This window comes from Orcinus orca, chromosome 15 (assembly GCF_937001465.1).
Source record: "Orcinus orca chromosome 15, mOrcOrc1.1, whole genome shotgun sequence".
Taxonomy (NCBI): domain Eukaryota; kingdom Metazoa; phylum Chordata; class Mammalia; order Artiodactyla; family Delphinidae; genus Orcinus; species Orcinus orca.
Window position 1 is genome coordinate 6,885,751 of NC_064573.1, and position 16,839 is coordinate 6,902,589.

The 16,839-nt window shown below is 39.1% G+C and overlaps 1 long non-coding RNA gene across 1 annotated transcript in view; it reads right to left on the bottom strand.

The window, feature by feature from the left end:
* Positions 1-4,184: 4,184 nt before the first annotated feature.
* LOC125961258 (uncharacterized) overlaps positions 4,185-16,839 on the bottom strand; it is a 118,796-nt gene continuing 106,141 nt past the window's right edge. Inside the window, exons 2-3 of the long non-coding RNA XR_007471708.1 lie at positions 14,987-15,150; positions 4,185-5,321 (exon numbers count right to left, since the gene is read on the bottom strand). This is a non-coding gene — a long non-coding RNA (uncharacterized LOC125961258). The remainder of the gene's footprint in view (positions 5,322-14,986; positions 15,151-16,839) is intronic.

Consider the following 16,839-nt stretch of genomic DNA (forward strand, 5'->3'; position numbering starts at 1 on the left):
CTGGGGCGAAGCAAGAGTAGCATCGACATATATACACAACCGAATGTAAAACAGCTGGCTGGTGGGAAGCAACCGCATAGCACAGGGAGATGGGCTCAGTGCCTTGCGATGACCTAGAGGGGTGGGATAGGGAGGGTGGGAGGGAGACTCAAGGGGGAGGGGATATGGGGACACGTGTATGCATATGGCTGATTCGCTTTGCTGTGCAACAGAAACTAACACAGCGTTGTGAAGCAATTATACTCCAATAAGGGTCTATTAAAAATATTAATAATAAGTAAGAGTTTATTGTGCGATAAGGATAGTTCTAGAACGGGGAGCTTTGACATGCACAACTGACATGAAGCTCAGAGGCTACCATTCCAGGATGGCTTATCAAGTGAAAATAAGGATTGTTTAACCTTAACACTGATTGGTTATTAAAAGAGGATTTCCACACAGCAGGGAACTGGTTAAAAGTGATTATCTTATACCGTTTTCAGGAAGAGGACTTACGTTTCTGTTACCATTACCGGAGGTATTTACAAGAAACAAGCTGAGTTTCGCTTATGCGAATGAAATAAGCTAGATTCAGTTTTGTTTATGTGGCTTCAATGGTTCTGTCTGCTTGGGGGATTGCTAAGCCTGGCCTCCATGTTATATTATTTGAACAGGATCATTCTCCTAATGGTGTAGATGACTGGATATAGATAGGGATTTAGATATGGATAGAGACAGATACAGGTGTAGGTATAAACAGATGCAGGTATAGTATAGATACACATAGGTGTAGGTGTACATGCAGATGTAGGTGCAGACACGGCATTTAACCAATGAAAGACGTTTCTTCCTAGAATCAGGCTCAGTGTTAAGTGCTTCACACATATTATTTCAGAAATTAACAAGACAGCCTTTTGGCCTCCAAGGAGTTCATATTCAGGAGTGAGGGAGGGTTTTGCCATGAGAAGCTTCGAAGAGGAAAAATACTGAAACCCAGCCTGCAGGGAGCAGTAGGGGAACCAGTGCTGTCTCTGCAGATCAGTGTGGCAAAGACCTGAGGGCAAGGGGTTGGGGGCTTTGCTACATTAATAACAATAAACTTTTATTACAGGACAGGCATTCTATCCATCATCTAATATAATGCCCACAATGAATAGGTAGGACAGCTACTGCTAGATAAGTTTCCTTATCTATTTTATAGATAAGGAAACTACAGTCAGTGGGAGGTATTTCATTAACTCACACTGGAGAACCACATATTCTGATTTTCTTTTTAGAAAAATAACTCTGGCAAGAGTAATGTGAGTATAAATTATATCTCATTCTCTTTTCTTTAAAAAGAACAGGGACAGATTGTAGGACTATGAACTTGAAAGCAGAGAGATCAAACTCAAAACTACCGTAGTGGTTCCATGCCAAATGATAGGGGGCCGGAAGAACGCCACAGACATGATAAAGGTCAATGAGAAACGGAAGGAGAAGGCCAGAGAGAAAAAGTCTGGGGTGACTCCCAGACAGCTCTTTGTAGACTGGGGGAAAAGGTAAACATGGGATTTGGAAGACCCAGCAGGTTTAGTGGGGGTCATGGCAGAGCCGATTTCAGTTTTGAATGTTTTGAGAATAAGGCACAACTGGTTATCCTCACAGAAATGCCCCTTGGAGAAGTTTGTCTGGAGCACCAGAGCAAGATCTGTAAATGGTCATCATATGGGTGGTAGGTGAAGCTGTAGCGGGGCTCCTTGTACAGAAGCCATTGAAAAGTAAGTGATAAGAAGCCTGTTTACTTATGACTCCACAGCTGTGCCACCTCCTCCTTGAAGCATGCCATGATGACATAGCTCAGCAGGACTGGACCTGTTCAAGGAGTGAGAGACCACCAGGTGTACAAGCATCAGCTACCATGACGCCATCACAGGGTCCAGCAAGTTATCACGATAGGCAGCTTCACACAGTTCCCTGACACCAGGTACCGACAGGAAGTATTGCCATTGCCATGAGACTGAAATCTAGGGCAGTAAGTTACTCTACGAAAGAAAGGCTTAAAGACTCAGGAGTGGGACAGGCTGCTTTGCCACCACCATGAAGTCTCCCCGGAGGGCACCCACAGGACCAGAGGCAGCTAAAGTCGGTGAGTAAGAGAGAACCACCGTGAAGGAGGTGTTGCTGTCTTTCCACGTCATCCTTGGAAAAAAGCATCAGCAGATACAGCTTTTAAAGTAAAGGTCTCAACAGTTTTACACAATATTTTATTGTCCTGTCTTCTCTGAATGATCAAAACAATATGCTTTACTAAGACAGAGCTTGATACTACTTCATTTTGCCTTATTCTAAAGATACAGCATCTGTGACCTGAATATTCTGCCTTTAAAAATCATTAAATGAAAAATATTCTAAACCCATCATCATAAAGTCTGTTAAATTAAGACAAACTATGTTCAAATGAGAACAGCAGTTGATGACTGCTGTTTTATTTAAGAAGTTAACATTTTTTTCCCTTTGAGTTCAAAACACTTGGAAAACAAAACCAGCCTGCTGTCCAAATAGGACCCTCCCAGTGCTGAGTGTATATTATGAACTTCTGAGGGTAGATTATTACTCTGTTTTGGATCCTTAATTCAAAGCGTGTCTAAGTGCTTTGAGGCTTACAGGCAGATTTTCGTGATTATGTGGAGAACTGTATATAAAAGATAAAAAATGTGAAATAAACAAAACCACCTCTGTGAGCAAAGAGCAACACAGGACCACCCTCAGGAAGCTAGTCGGTAAAAACAGAGGATAACAGCTAAATGGCCTCAGGTCTAGTAGGAAAGAAAAATGGTTTTAATTCCTCCTGCTATGAAACTCCCAATTCCATTTTAGTTAGTCATCATTAAAGCCATTTAGAATTTAGCTTAAAATTTTTTAAACAACATTTATTAACTTTATCTTTTCAAGTGTTTCCTTAATATGTCTGTATATATCATTATGATATTACGTTGAAAGCTGAGAGGGGACACTTTTAATAACATCAATCTATATCCTGTTAACAATCGCTTTGTATTTTTAAAGCTACTTTCTTGTCATATACTTCTCTATGCAAACTCTCCATTCCTAAACACAGTTATGCAGATATACAAACATATAAGCAAACACATACACAATATTTTATGCTTTGCTAACAGGTCCTGGCCGAATCTTTCAAAGCTGATAGAAATATAACTTGAGAGTCCCACTAAGAGCAATACTGGGGGCTTCCCTGGTGGCGCAGTGGTTGAGAGTCCGCCTGCCGATGCAGGGGACACGGGTTCGTGCCCCGGTCCGGGAAGATCCCACATGCCGCGGAGCGGCTGGGCCCGTGAGCCATGGCCACTGAGCCTGCGCGTCCGGAGCCTGTGCTCCGCAGTGGGAGAGGCCGCAGCAGTGAGAGGCCAGCGTACCGCAAAAAAAAAAAAAAAAAAAGTAATACTGATTCTAGTCCACATATCTTGCCCTAAATAATTCAGTAATATTAGAAAGATATCTTTAAATGATAGGGATGTTTTTGGTATAGAAAAATGTAGAGTACAACAAGTATACAAATGTTCTTTTGGTCATGTAACTTGATCTATTCTCCTAGACATTATAGTTGGCATAAAGAAATTTTAAAAATTAAAATTTTAAGTGGCTCACAGGTTACATCCACAAATCCAGCATTTACCCAAGATGTGGCTCAGTTCCAGAAACTTTTCTTTTTTTGCTCTCTTATACAGCTCTCTGAAACAATGTGTCATCCTAGAAGTTGACACTTCTAGAAGTTGACAGTCTTTTGACCACAAGGTGGCTGTGATTTCTTCAGATTTCCATATTTGCGTTGGTTATTTATTTGGTATTCACTGTGTTTTTAGTAAACATCTTTCAGGTCTGCTGCTCAGTGCTAGATCAATATGGGAAAAATCTAAATATTGTGGTTATATGAATACCAACCTCAAAGCAAATATACTCCTCTAATTCTAGTTGTTGGGTCTAGAAGAGCTTTTAAATAAAAAGTGTAATTACATATTACACTGAGTTCTTAAGGGAGCTATGGATCTCACAGCCAGGTTGCATCATATCTGTTCATGAAATTCAACAAATCAACAGACACAAGCAAATAATACACATGTTAAGAAATAACAGAATGTCATTTGATGGCGATACATGCCAGGAAATAATCGTTAAACACACACAAAGAATGATGCTGACAAAAAATTTTTAATGCTTCAAGTATTCTACATTAATAAATTTTAAAGTATTTAACAACTCATGAAACTGGAAAGTTCAACAAAAGTGTATTCACTTGTATATACATATACATATATAAGTATTTAAAGCACATATTTATATAGCTAAGCATATGTTTATGTAACTGAGTATATATAACTAGGTATATATAAAACTTTCAACCTTTAGTCACAGTTATTAGGCATTTTGTAACCAAAACAAAGAAACAAATAGGTTTGAGACCTGGTTAAAGTCAGATTACAATTCCCATAAGAACTCCATCTGTCACTCCTTTTTTTTCTTCCTTCTTGTATTTGTCTGTTCAGATAGCTTTAACAAAATGTGATAGACCAAGTGGCTTAAACAGCACACATTTATTTCGCACAGTTCTGAGGCTGGAAAGTCCAAGATCAAGGCCAGCACATTCCGTTCCTGGTGAGAGTTCTCTTCCTGGCCAGCAGGCGGTCACTTTTTCTCTGTGTCCTAACATGGCAGAGAGAGTGGGCTCTCTCTTTTCTTCTTCTTATAAGGCCACTAATCCCATCATAGGGGTCCCACCCTCATGGCCTCAACTAACCCTAATTACCTCCCAAAGGCCCCATCTACAAATACCACCACATTGAAGATTAAGGCTTCAGTATATGAACTTGGGTGGGGGGGGGACACAATTCTGTCCACAGCGCTTCTTATCTCTCCATCCATCACTTCTTTTATCTTCAAAAGAAAATTATACAAGAGCTGTGAAAACCTTGGGTGGCTAGAGATGTAAACGTAGGTGCCCAATGATGCCCAAGGTAAGTGCATTTAGGCAGAAAGGTAGAAGATTCTGTGGGTGACAGACATCATAAATTAATAGTGATTGTCTGAGAAAAGTGTTTTTATATCCGGTTAACGTTGGTTTTGCAATACTAATACTCCTATATGTCTTTTTATATGTTCTATATTAAACTAGTAAAATTATATGCACAAACAGTATTAAAAGGCACTTACAAAATGAACATTCCTGGTAGCAGTTACCAGCACAGTCTCCAGAGCCAGATGGTTTAGGTTTGAACACCTGTTCTGCCACTTACTAGCTAACTTTGGGCAAGTTCATAGACCTGTCTGTGCACCAATTTCCTTGTCTGTAAAAGAGGAATAACAACGCTATCTGTCTCATATGATGGTTGTGAAGATTAAATGAGCTAATTTATACAAAGCATCAATATATATATAATATAAAGAAAAATTTCTGGTAGATAGTGAGCACTATACATTTGTTATTATTAGCAATAAATAAAAGGATTGTTAAATATGAATATAAGACCCAAAACATGCTCTCAGAGGAGTTTCGATTACAAATAAGACTGGAAATAAATATGGAGTTCAATACCAAGTCATGCAACAGTAACCCTAAAAATGTAGGGAGTTTCTGAATTGGTTAAATCATGTCGTTGTGTACAAAGGCTAAAAGTTTTTGAGGATAACCAGAGCAGCCATCAAATCAAATGTAAAGTATATGAAGACATATTTGGTTCATTGCTGAATCCCCAGACCTCAACCAACATCTGTTCAATGTACAAATGAAGAAATATAAGCACCAACGGAATCATGTCTGCGTGAGGAACATTCAACATAAACAGTGGCAATGAACTGGGCCAGTCAAGACTTCAGGGAAGCCCACCAGACATCTGGTCAACAATAAGAAGGGAAATGTTAGTCTACTCATTTGTGAAGTCTTTATGTTAGCATTAAACAGAGTAACAAACTCAAATGCTGGCTAAATATATCTAAGAATTTAGATATATTTACCTACCTAGAAGCCAGCTGTCAAAGACAATATGAGAAGTGTAGTACCCGGCAATAATTAACCACTCACTCCAACAATGTAGACAAGAAAGCTAAAGCAGATAGGCCTTCTGCTTGTTCAGCCACTGAAGCCACTTCTTTTAGAAACACCACATGATTCACCTTGGAATAAAGTCCTCGAAAATAAGAGAATCCCAGCTTGAAAAGATATTAGCCCAACATTTGGACCTGTAATGGAAGCTCTATAGAAAGACAGCTTTGCTCTATTAAGAACCAGCTCTGTCTTTCATTGTTGCAAATCACAGTCTGTGACTTGCAGCTATAGGTCTGGCTTGCAGAGGGTTTTGTCACAGTGTGATTTTAATGTATAAATAGCTAACATTTCCAAATCTACAGCTGTTTGAGTATGCCATTAAAGTCTCCAATAGCCTTTTAAAGTTCTTTTTCTAGAGTAGTTAAGTGACAGAAAGTTTAGTAAGCATTTCTGTGTGGCTCTATTCTTTTGGCTACTTCAAAGTCTTCCAAATATCCATCTTTTCTACGTGTTAATATTTCCAAGTTTTCATATGTTAGTATGTTTTTAGTGTGCCGAATAATGTGATAAATGGCTAAAAAAATCCCCTGTTTATTGTCTCAGGAAAGCTGCCTAATTCCTAAAGAGAGACACAAGTAGTATTGAGCAGGTGAGCCAAGGAATGAATGGAAATTGAAAAGCAGAGATAGTGGGGCTTCCCTGGTGGCACAGTGGTTAAGAATCTGCCTGCCAATGCAGGGGACACAGGTTTGAGCCCTGGTCTGGGAAAATCCCACATGCCACGGAGCAACTAAGCCCGTGTGCCGCAACTACTGAGCCTGTACTCTAGAGCCCGGGAGCCACAACCACCAAGCCCATGCGCCACAACTACTGAAGCCCGTGCGCCTAGAGCCGGTGCTCTGCAACAAGAGAAGCCACTGCAATGAGAAGCCTGCGCACCGCAACGAAGAGTAGCCCCCGCTCGCTGCAACTAAAAACAGAAAGCCCACACGCAGCAACGAGGATCCAATGCAGCCAAAAATAAATAAATTTATGAAAAATAAAAAGCAGAGATAGTGAAAGCTGGTATTTTAAGTATATTATATATATATTATATATATTATGACTATTCCCTTAGCCAGTAAAGGATTTTCAAACAGACATAATGTGATTTGAACTCATAAGGTCTCTACTAACAGTATTTTATGTCATAAAACATGTAATTTTTCATTTCTTTGACCGTTTTGTCCAACAGCAGAGTGTGACACAATGTACAGCATAAATGAAAAATGAGACTTTAATATTTACATGGAATTTACTTGCTCACTAAAAATAAAGTAACTAGTTAAGGAAATAAAATAAAAGACAAGTTACTAATACAGAATACCTACTGAATCTGCATTTCTCATAATAGAGCATAAATGCATTTTGAAGAGTCTTCCCAGATGGTGCTGATGTGCAGCTTGGTTTGTGAAAAGCTAGTGCAGACAATCCTGGGAGGTAAGTTAAGGAATGAAAAAAATCTGAGCAGGTTTAAATACTGTTTGGGAAGAGCAAGTTGAAGAGGGATAATGAGAAAAAGAGATAAAGCGGTAATCATTGCAAACAAGTTCTCTACAGGGACAGGGTGACACAATGATAAGCACGGAAGAACCACTCGACTGAGACAGGAGAAGAAACCCACGTCTGCACTGGAGCACAAGGCATGGAGGAAGCATGGACACACAATTCAATCCATAGACTGAGTGGCAGAAAACTGATATTTCCAGGCTTTTCTCAAAGCAAGCCATCTCTTGAGAGTGAGGAAAGATGCTATGAGGTTGGACATTCAATACAAGTGCAGAAAGCTTGAAGTAGCTGATTGCTTTGTAAATTAAGACACTATGTGTTCTTTGTTCTGGAGAGGTAAATGAAGAAACCTCTCATTAGTATTTTGTACGTGCCTTAAACCATTACAACTACCATCCATTCAAATATGAACTCTAGGATTGATGAATTGGGCTGGGCCATTAGAATAGCTGAAAAGCCATGTTGAAAGAAATTTATCAAGTTCCAAGGCAGGGCTGGTTGTGACAGCCTTTGTTAGTTGTGGGTGTCATATCATCTGTGATTACCAACCTCTATAATGAATCATTACGATTTCCACATCACAGCTTATTTTCAAAACATTCATTCTGGGGGAGGATGAAAAATTATTCTCTCTATAAACAATGTATTTCTGTTGAATCAACCCAGCTCTTTCATTTGTTTTTGGAGGCTCTAGCAAAGGATGCCTTTTCTCACGTTGCCCAGATTCCAGAATCTGCCCACATTCCTAGGCTCATGTTCTCCTACCTGCATGTTCAAACCAGGAACAGTGCCTATCTCTGGCAGTTCTTCCTTAGTCATGTCTCTCTCTGCTTTGATGGATTCCCATGGTTAGATTGAGCCCACCCTGATAATCCAAGGTAACCTTCTCCCATCTCCAAATTCTTAACATAATTACATCTGCAAAGTCCTTTTTGGTATTCAATCTAACATATTTATAGGTTCTGGAGGTTAAGATATGGACCAATTTGGGGGAAGGGAGCATTATGTTGTCCACCACACTTACTTATCATTTCTTTTCTTTTATGGTAAGTACTTTTATGGTAAGTGCTTTCTAAGAAATTTTTACCTAATCTGAGTTTGGAAAGATTTTATCTTCTGTTTTCTAGAATATGTTTTATAGTTTTAGCATTTATGCTTAGATCTATATCTGTTTCAAGTTAAAACTTGTCTATTGTGTGAGGTACGGGCTGATGTTTATTTGTCCTATATATAATTAGCTGTTATAACATCATTTGTAGAAGTGATTATAATTTCCTACTTGAGTTACCTTGGCAAGTTTGTCAAAAATTAATTAACTATATTTGCCTGGGTATATCTCTGTATTCTCTACCCTGTTCTATTGATTTGTAGGTCTACTTTTATGTTGATTACACTATCTTGATTACTGTAACTTTTCAGTAAGTCTTGGAATCTCTGGAGCTTTCCCTGGAACTGTTGCTTAAATATAAAAATTTTCTGTGAATTAAAAATGTAAGGCCAGAAACTATCAAACTCTTAGAGGAAAACATAGGCAGAACACTCTATGACATAAATCACAGCAAGATGCTTTTTGACCCACCTCCTAGAGAAATGCAAATAAAAACAAAAATAAACAAATGGGACCTAATGAAACTTCAAAGCTTTTGCACAGCAAAGGAAACCATAAACAAGACCAAAAGACAACCCTCAGAATGGGAGAAAATATTTGCAAATGAAGCAACTGACAAAGGATTAATCTCCAAAATTTATAAGCAGCTCATGCAGCTCAATAACAAAAAAGCAAACAACCCAATCCAAAAATGGGCAGAAGACCTAAATAGACATTTCTCCAAAGAAGATATACAGAGTGCCAACAAACACATGAAAGGATGCTCAACATCATTAATCATTAGACAAATGCAAATCAAAACTACAATGAGGTATCATCTCACACTGGTCAGAATGGCCATCATCAAAAAATCTAGAAACAATAAATGCCGGAGAGGGTGTGGAGAAAAGGGAACACTCTTGCACTGTTGGTGGGAATGTAAGTTGATACAGCCACTATGGAGAACAGTATGGAGGTTCCTTAAAAAACTACAGATACAACTACCATACGACCCAGCAATCCCACTACTGGGCATATACCCTGAGAAAACCATAATTCAAAAAGAGTCATGTACCAAAATGTTCACTGCAGCTCTATTTACAATAGCCCGGAGATGGAAACAACCTAAATGTCCATCATCGGATGAATGGATAAAGAAGATGTGGCACATATATACAATGGAATATTACTCAGCCATAAAAAGAAACAAAATTGAGCTATTTGTAATGAGGTGGACAGACCTAGAGTCTGTCATACAGAGTGAAGTAAGTCAGAAAGAGAAAGACAAATACTGTATGCTAACACGTATATATGGAATTTAAGAAAAAAAAAATGTCATGAAGAACCTAGGGGTAAGACAGGAATAAAGACAGAGACCTACTAGAGAATGGACTTGAGGACCTGGGGAGGGGGAAGGGTAAGCTGTGACAAAGCAAGAGAGTGGCATGGACATATATACACTACCAAACGTAAGGTAGATAGCTAGTGGGAAGCAGCCGCATAGCACAGGGAGATCAGCTCCGTGCTTTGTGACTGACCGCCTGGAGGGGTGGGATAGGGAGGGTGGGAGGGAGACGCAAGAGGGAGGAGATATGGGGATATATGTATATGTACAACTGATTCACTTTGTTATAAAGCAGAAACTAACACACCATTGTAAAGCAATTATACTCCAATAAAGATGTAAAAAAAATAAAAAATAATAGTAGTTGCTGGAGGGAGGGGCAGGAAGAGGAATGAAGTTGAGGAAGGTAACACAGGGAACTTCCATTGTATCTGTAATATTTTAGGTCTTATTTGGATGATGGGTACCCAGATAATATGTAATTCTCTAAATCTCTTTATTTTTCTGTGATATTTCGTATTAAAACTATTTTACAAAGTTAATGACAGACTTTATCAGGTAATAATAATAATGAATTGCTGATAATCTGGCACTTTTTCTCCACTTATACAAAAACTGTTCTTTTTTCAGGATCCAGCTGAAAACATTCCCCAGCTGAGACCATATACAACAATTGCTCCTCATTAGGACATCATGGTATTTACCATCTGTACCAACCATGACATATATTTTATATACTACCTTGTACTTTAAACTAATATATGTGATAATTCCCATTCTAAATGGAAATATCCTTAAATGGATGAATCATACATTTGTATCTCTAGCGATTTGCATTTAGCAGGTGTTCAGTAAATAATAGCCTAAAACACAGAAGGCTATCTGATAACAAAAAGAGAACTCTTTCTGGGAAGTAGAAGTAGTATACTAACATTTGTTGTTAATAAAAGACGCTTCCTGTACATAACAATATTCGGTAGCACTCACCAAAGCAGAACTGAACAAGAATGGAAAGAATCAGCAGAATGCTATTTAATACTGGAGAATAACTGAATCACTTTGCTGTACACCTGAAACTAACAACATTGCAAATCAACTATACTTCAATTTAAAAAAAGATCTAAAAACTTACAGGCTGCTGTCAAACATTGGTCCTTGAGGAATCAGTATGGTTCATCTAAGATACTGCTTTTCTTGCTATCCCATTATAATAATTATCCTCATTCCTTGTCCATTAAGTGTTCCACTATTCTTTGAATAGAGTTTTTCAAACTTCTTGAAATATACCTAACAAAACTATGCTGCCAAAATTTCTCTGTCTTCACTAAAATGACTTTAGTTCAACATTTCAAAAATGTGTAGAATGTGCCCACTTGGATCCCAGGTGTGATGCTTTGGAAAGATAAGGCATGTGCACAGCCTGGTGAAAAGACAGACACACGTGGACAGGAGGATCATCGTTCCAGCAGACTTGTGTGTGGAGCACAGCCCTCCTATGCATCAAAGACAGCCCTACAGGGGACAAAGGCGAAAGCTGGGTGACCTCAAAGGCAAGTTGGATTTCCCAGCAGAAACCCAAGGAAATGAAATTACATTTGAGGTGGGACTCCTGGAACTTTCCTTTGGAATCCAGTTGTAGTGTTTCATATTCTTCCCTATTCGATTTCACATCATCTGTTTTGGATGATCTCTCAGCCTGTTGAGTGTTTGTTGAAGATTCTTAATGAATTACCTAACAAATTGGTATGAGCTCATTTGTGAAGGTGATATGGGTGATATGCACTTGTTCTTCTATCAGTCGGACAAGCCAAGGGCACTCAGGAGGCACGCTTGTGTTAAAGTACGACCCCAGGAACCAAGAGGTACTGACTGGGGGCTGATAAAGTACAGATGACCCTGAGACTGTCATGAACACAAACACCGAAACAAGTTTCTGGGTGCTGCGAGTGCTAATTATCGTCTGTAGGTAGTTGGGATGGGAGGGCTGCAAATAAAGTAAGATTGCCATGTAACAAGGGGGTCAAAGCCTCTGATGTCATGACCTTGCTGTATGCTGTGTCAGTTTCCTAGAGCTACCATAACAAAACACCAACAAGAGAGTAGCTTAAAACACCAAAACGTATTCTCTCACGGTTCTGGAGATTAGAAGTCCAAAATGAAGGTATCAGGAAGGGTATGCTCCCTCTGGCAGCTCTATGGAAGAACCTTCTTTGCCTCTTCTAGTGTCTAGTGCTTGTTGACAGTCCTTGGCGTTCCTTAGCTTGTAGATACATCGCTCCAGTCACATGGCCGTCTTCTCCCTGTGTGCCTTTATTTCATCTTCTCTGTGTTCATGCCTGTCTCTGTGTCTAAATTTCCCCTGTGTATAAGGACACCAATCATACTGGATGCAGGCCCTCCCTAATGACCTCATTTTAACTTGATAACCTCTATAAAGATTCTATTTTCAAAAAAGGTCACATTCTGATGTTCTAGGAGTTAAGACTTCAACATATCGTTTTGGGGGGAGAGACAATTCAGTCCATAACATACGCCTTACTGAAATCCAGATACACAATGTTTACAAGAGTTTATTGATCTATATAGGACATAAGTCTCATTTGGAGTAATTAGTACTTATTTAGCTCCAACATGCCTAAGAGTGGTTATATCTTTTTCAATAAGTAACAAATCCTGTTTAATAGTACGCTTAAGATCATATTTACAGCTCCATGTTTGATTATTATTCATATTCTATTTGTTGGTGTAGAAACATCTGACAGTTTCCAAAGATAGTGAAGACAGTGTGCCTTTTGATTCCTCATTGCCATTTCCTGATAGTTCATAATTTCTCTAAATTATACCTTCCGTACTTCATGATGCCTGGTTTTACACAGTAGTTTTAACATTTTCTCATTCCTGAAAAAATTTCCATTTCAAGCTCTCTTCATAGGGATGGTGGTTCTTCATTCCTAAACCACTGTTTGGAATTTTTATATTTTGTAAGTTTTATAAATCTTTAGTCAAATAGAATAAATGGTGTTTTATTTATCCTAGGTCACTTCAGTCTTTTGTACACTAACGTGTATTGAAAACTTTGAAGAGAAGGATATAACACACAATGTCTGCCATATATATTAGCTCATGGAAACCTTTCACTATATAATATCACACAGGAAACATACTTAGGAATTACTGTCCTAAGCCATATACCTACTATAAATAAATTTTTAAACCCTATTCCTTAAAATCATCTCTATAATCAGATACTCAGTTCACTTTGTCCTCTCCTATCTCTTTAGTGTTATGACCTTCCATCCCTAAGAAGAAATTAAAATATTACCTTGTTTTCTGTTCATCCCATCTTCTACTTAGTTAAAAAACAAAACAAAACAAAACAAAACCACCAGTTTTTTCCATCTCTTTCTCCTGAGTAGTCATCTAAACTTGGTGAACTTAAGAAGACACGTGTGTGTACCTAGAATGACATCCTTTGGTGAATCTCCTTTCTCTCACATGAAAAAAATACTTCTCAGTCTATTAGGTTTGGTTGGGGCCAACCCTGCCCAGGAATGAGTCAGACTAAAGTATTCCACCTTCCTTGGATCGGGGTTGTACACATGACACAAAGCAAAACAGACAGATTTATCCCTGGAGGTTTTACAGTCAAAAGAAAAAGAAAGAAAAGAGAAAAGAAAAGTAAAGAAGATCCTTGGTTTGCTTGAAAACGGCAAGCTGTGAAAATAATGTAGATATTTCACGTTCAGCAATCAATATGTACATATCCTTTCCGCCTTGGGAAGTTTGAGTTAATTTTCTAAGTCAGGCAATGGAGAAAGTCGTAACACATGTGTTTCAGGTATTAGCAAGGCATCAATGATTCCTATAGTTCATACTTACCCAAACAGTACTCAATGTAATTGAATATTTCTCCATTTGGAAGAGGTCCTAAATTCACACAGAAATAACAATAACTAGCTTTCCTGGTTAGTTCAATTTCTGTTTCTTTTAGGAACTGCATTTGCAAGTACAGCTAGGCTTTTTCTTCAGAAAGAAAGTCACCTGAGAGCAGAGACGATATGTGGCCTCATTTGCATCTTCCATAAATCTTAGCAGAGTGTTCAATAACTATTTGTTACACTAAATTATTTCTTTGATATCTTAGTAGATAATTATAATCAATAGACTCTATGATACATTAACTGCTCCATCTCCAATTAAAATGTATCCACCGTATCTCAAACACCATACCCATCTTAAGATATTTTACATAAATTGCTCACAACTGAATATCATGTTGAGGGATTTCCTGTGCCTTTGTTTCTAGCAGCCTGTTTTCCCTTAGTTTGAAATATTAGTCTCTAAAGACTAGTTTCCCTTGAGCAGATTATCAAGATTAACAATCCTGCTGCACTTTCTATTCCATGAGGAAATCTTTTTACTCAATTTCTCCAGGGAAACAAATTCAGTCTCTACCCTTCTTCATTTGTTTGGCTAACTTATGTTATTTCCAGTTGCCTCTGCTGCTGCTGTTACTGTTATAATGTCCAAATTTTGGAGTTAAGTTGTCTGAATAACAATGAGAACATCCCAAGAAAGCTTGTTATTTTTTCTTAAAATACTAGGAACAGTATTCCTACAGGAACTTTTGGAGCAAGAGGCCCTTTTGATCCCTCTTTATTTCCACTCTGGGTTATTAAGATCTTCCTACCCCACCCCTGCCCAGGGTTTCACTTAACAGAAGCTTCAGCAAACATTGTTCGAGCACCTGCTTTCCACCAGTTTCTGCCTTTGACATTGTGGAAACAGCTGAAAAACACACCTCGTTTTCCTTTCACCAAATGTTTTTTCTTCCCTGAACATCAACCCCTGTGGTCTAACTGACCACTTCATGATGCTTCTGCTATTTTATCTTTTGGCCTGGATTTCTTACAACTTTCTGTGTTGGTTAAGGCTAGAGTTGGCTGCTACAACAGAGAATGATAATGGTAGCTTAAATATAATTGACCTTTTTCTCACTCATCCAGTAGTCTGGGTAAAAGCTGTCCAGGGCTTGTAGGGCGGCTCCTGGGGTCTGGTACATGGGCAGCTTCCTCGGCCTGGTTGTTCTGCCATCCCAAGAGGGTTGCTTCATCCTCGGGGGTCTAAGAGGACTCACTCACACCTGCGATCCTGCTGGTAAGAAGGAAAAAGGGGGATGGAGGACAGGCCTCATAGCCTCCACTCAAATCCCGCCTGGCCAGAACATGGCTACACTTCTTTGCAATAAGAGTATAGAAAATATCATTCTTATTCTTGGCTGCTAAGACCCAGAAGTTGTACAATTATAGGAAAAATGAGAAAAGTTATTGGGACAGTTAGTAACTCAGCAGAGTTTACTCATCGTCTCAACACAATTCACCAGGTGCTATTAAGACCCTGATTGAAATTATAAGGTATTTCACCTGATACACAGAAGTTTATCCTTGGTTACAGGATAGGTCATTAGTTGTTAAGAACCGTACATTAAGATAAGGTTTTGCAGTTAAATCTCCTTTAATCACCACCCAATAGCTTCTATTGAAGCTGAACTCTGCTACGCATCTTAACCAACCGCCCAAGCACTCCCAGGAGGTGCAGACTCTCTATATTTTTCTCATTAACTGAGTAGAACATCACATGGTGAGTAATCCCAGTCTTTGGAATCCAGAGATTATAACAGACACCCGAAAATTCCATAGAAGCTTTATCTTCCTTGCCTCTACAAATCGTTATATATGTCTCCATGGGAAAACAGAAGAAACACGCTTTGTGATAACAACGCAAGTGTAGCACGATTGGCTCTGCTCATTTCAATCCTGTCATTATTATGAATGCCTTCTCATTACTTTGCGTTTAACACCGGATAAGAATAAAGGAAAAGAAATTAGTGCGGGATACGGTTGAGAGTTTTTTCATGTACTCATACAAAGGTGATATCACAGAGAGACCGCTTGTTCAAAAGATATTAGCATTGACTTTGGGGAGAGAAAGTGAAATAATTATAAGCAGCTGAGAAAAAAGAAAGCTAGGAATTGTTCAATGTTCAGAGGCCATCCCACATAGCAATGAAAAATCAGGATGTAAAAATGAGTTTTGCATAGTAAGTGTGTTTTATGGTATGAAAGCACTGCTTTGAAATGAAGGTGCAAGGTACATCAACTCTAAGTGCCCTGTTCATTACACGCAAGGCTTCCGCAGTCGGGTGGCATTAAGTCTACAGCTTTGTATTGCAAGTCAGGCCACAGGATACGTATTATTTTACAAGGAAATACTGCAGGTGGTCGGAGGTGCCTGCAAACATACACTCGAGATAGAATAACGATGCCTGGCACGTTTCTTCTACACACAGAATGTAGAGATGGGAAGGAGAATCCTCGCTCATCTTAAAGAATCAGCCCACTGGTCCTCAGGTAAGGTTGATGCCCTGGTTCAATACAGTCACACATGGGGAGGAGGGAGACGTGCACCAGACAACTAATTCAAACCTTCAGGAACAGAAGCATCCCGTGAGTGGCCCATCCACAAGAAGCCCACTTCTCACCACGGAAACCAGGAAGAGCTGTCAGAATTTTCATAGTTCAGGCCTCTGCCATTGCTCAAGGGGAAGCCATGGACGCCTTCATGTCCTCTGCTTCTAGACGTCAGAATTTTCATAGTTCAGGCCTCTGCCATTATTCAAGGGGAAGCCATGGGCGCCTTCATGTCCTCTGCTTCTAGACGTCAGAATTTTCATAGTTCAGGCCTCTGCCATTATTCAAGGGGAAGCCATGGGCGCCTTCATGTCCTCTGCTTCTAGACATCAGAATTTTCACAGTTCAGGCCTCTGCCATTGCTCAAGGG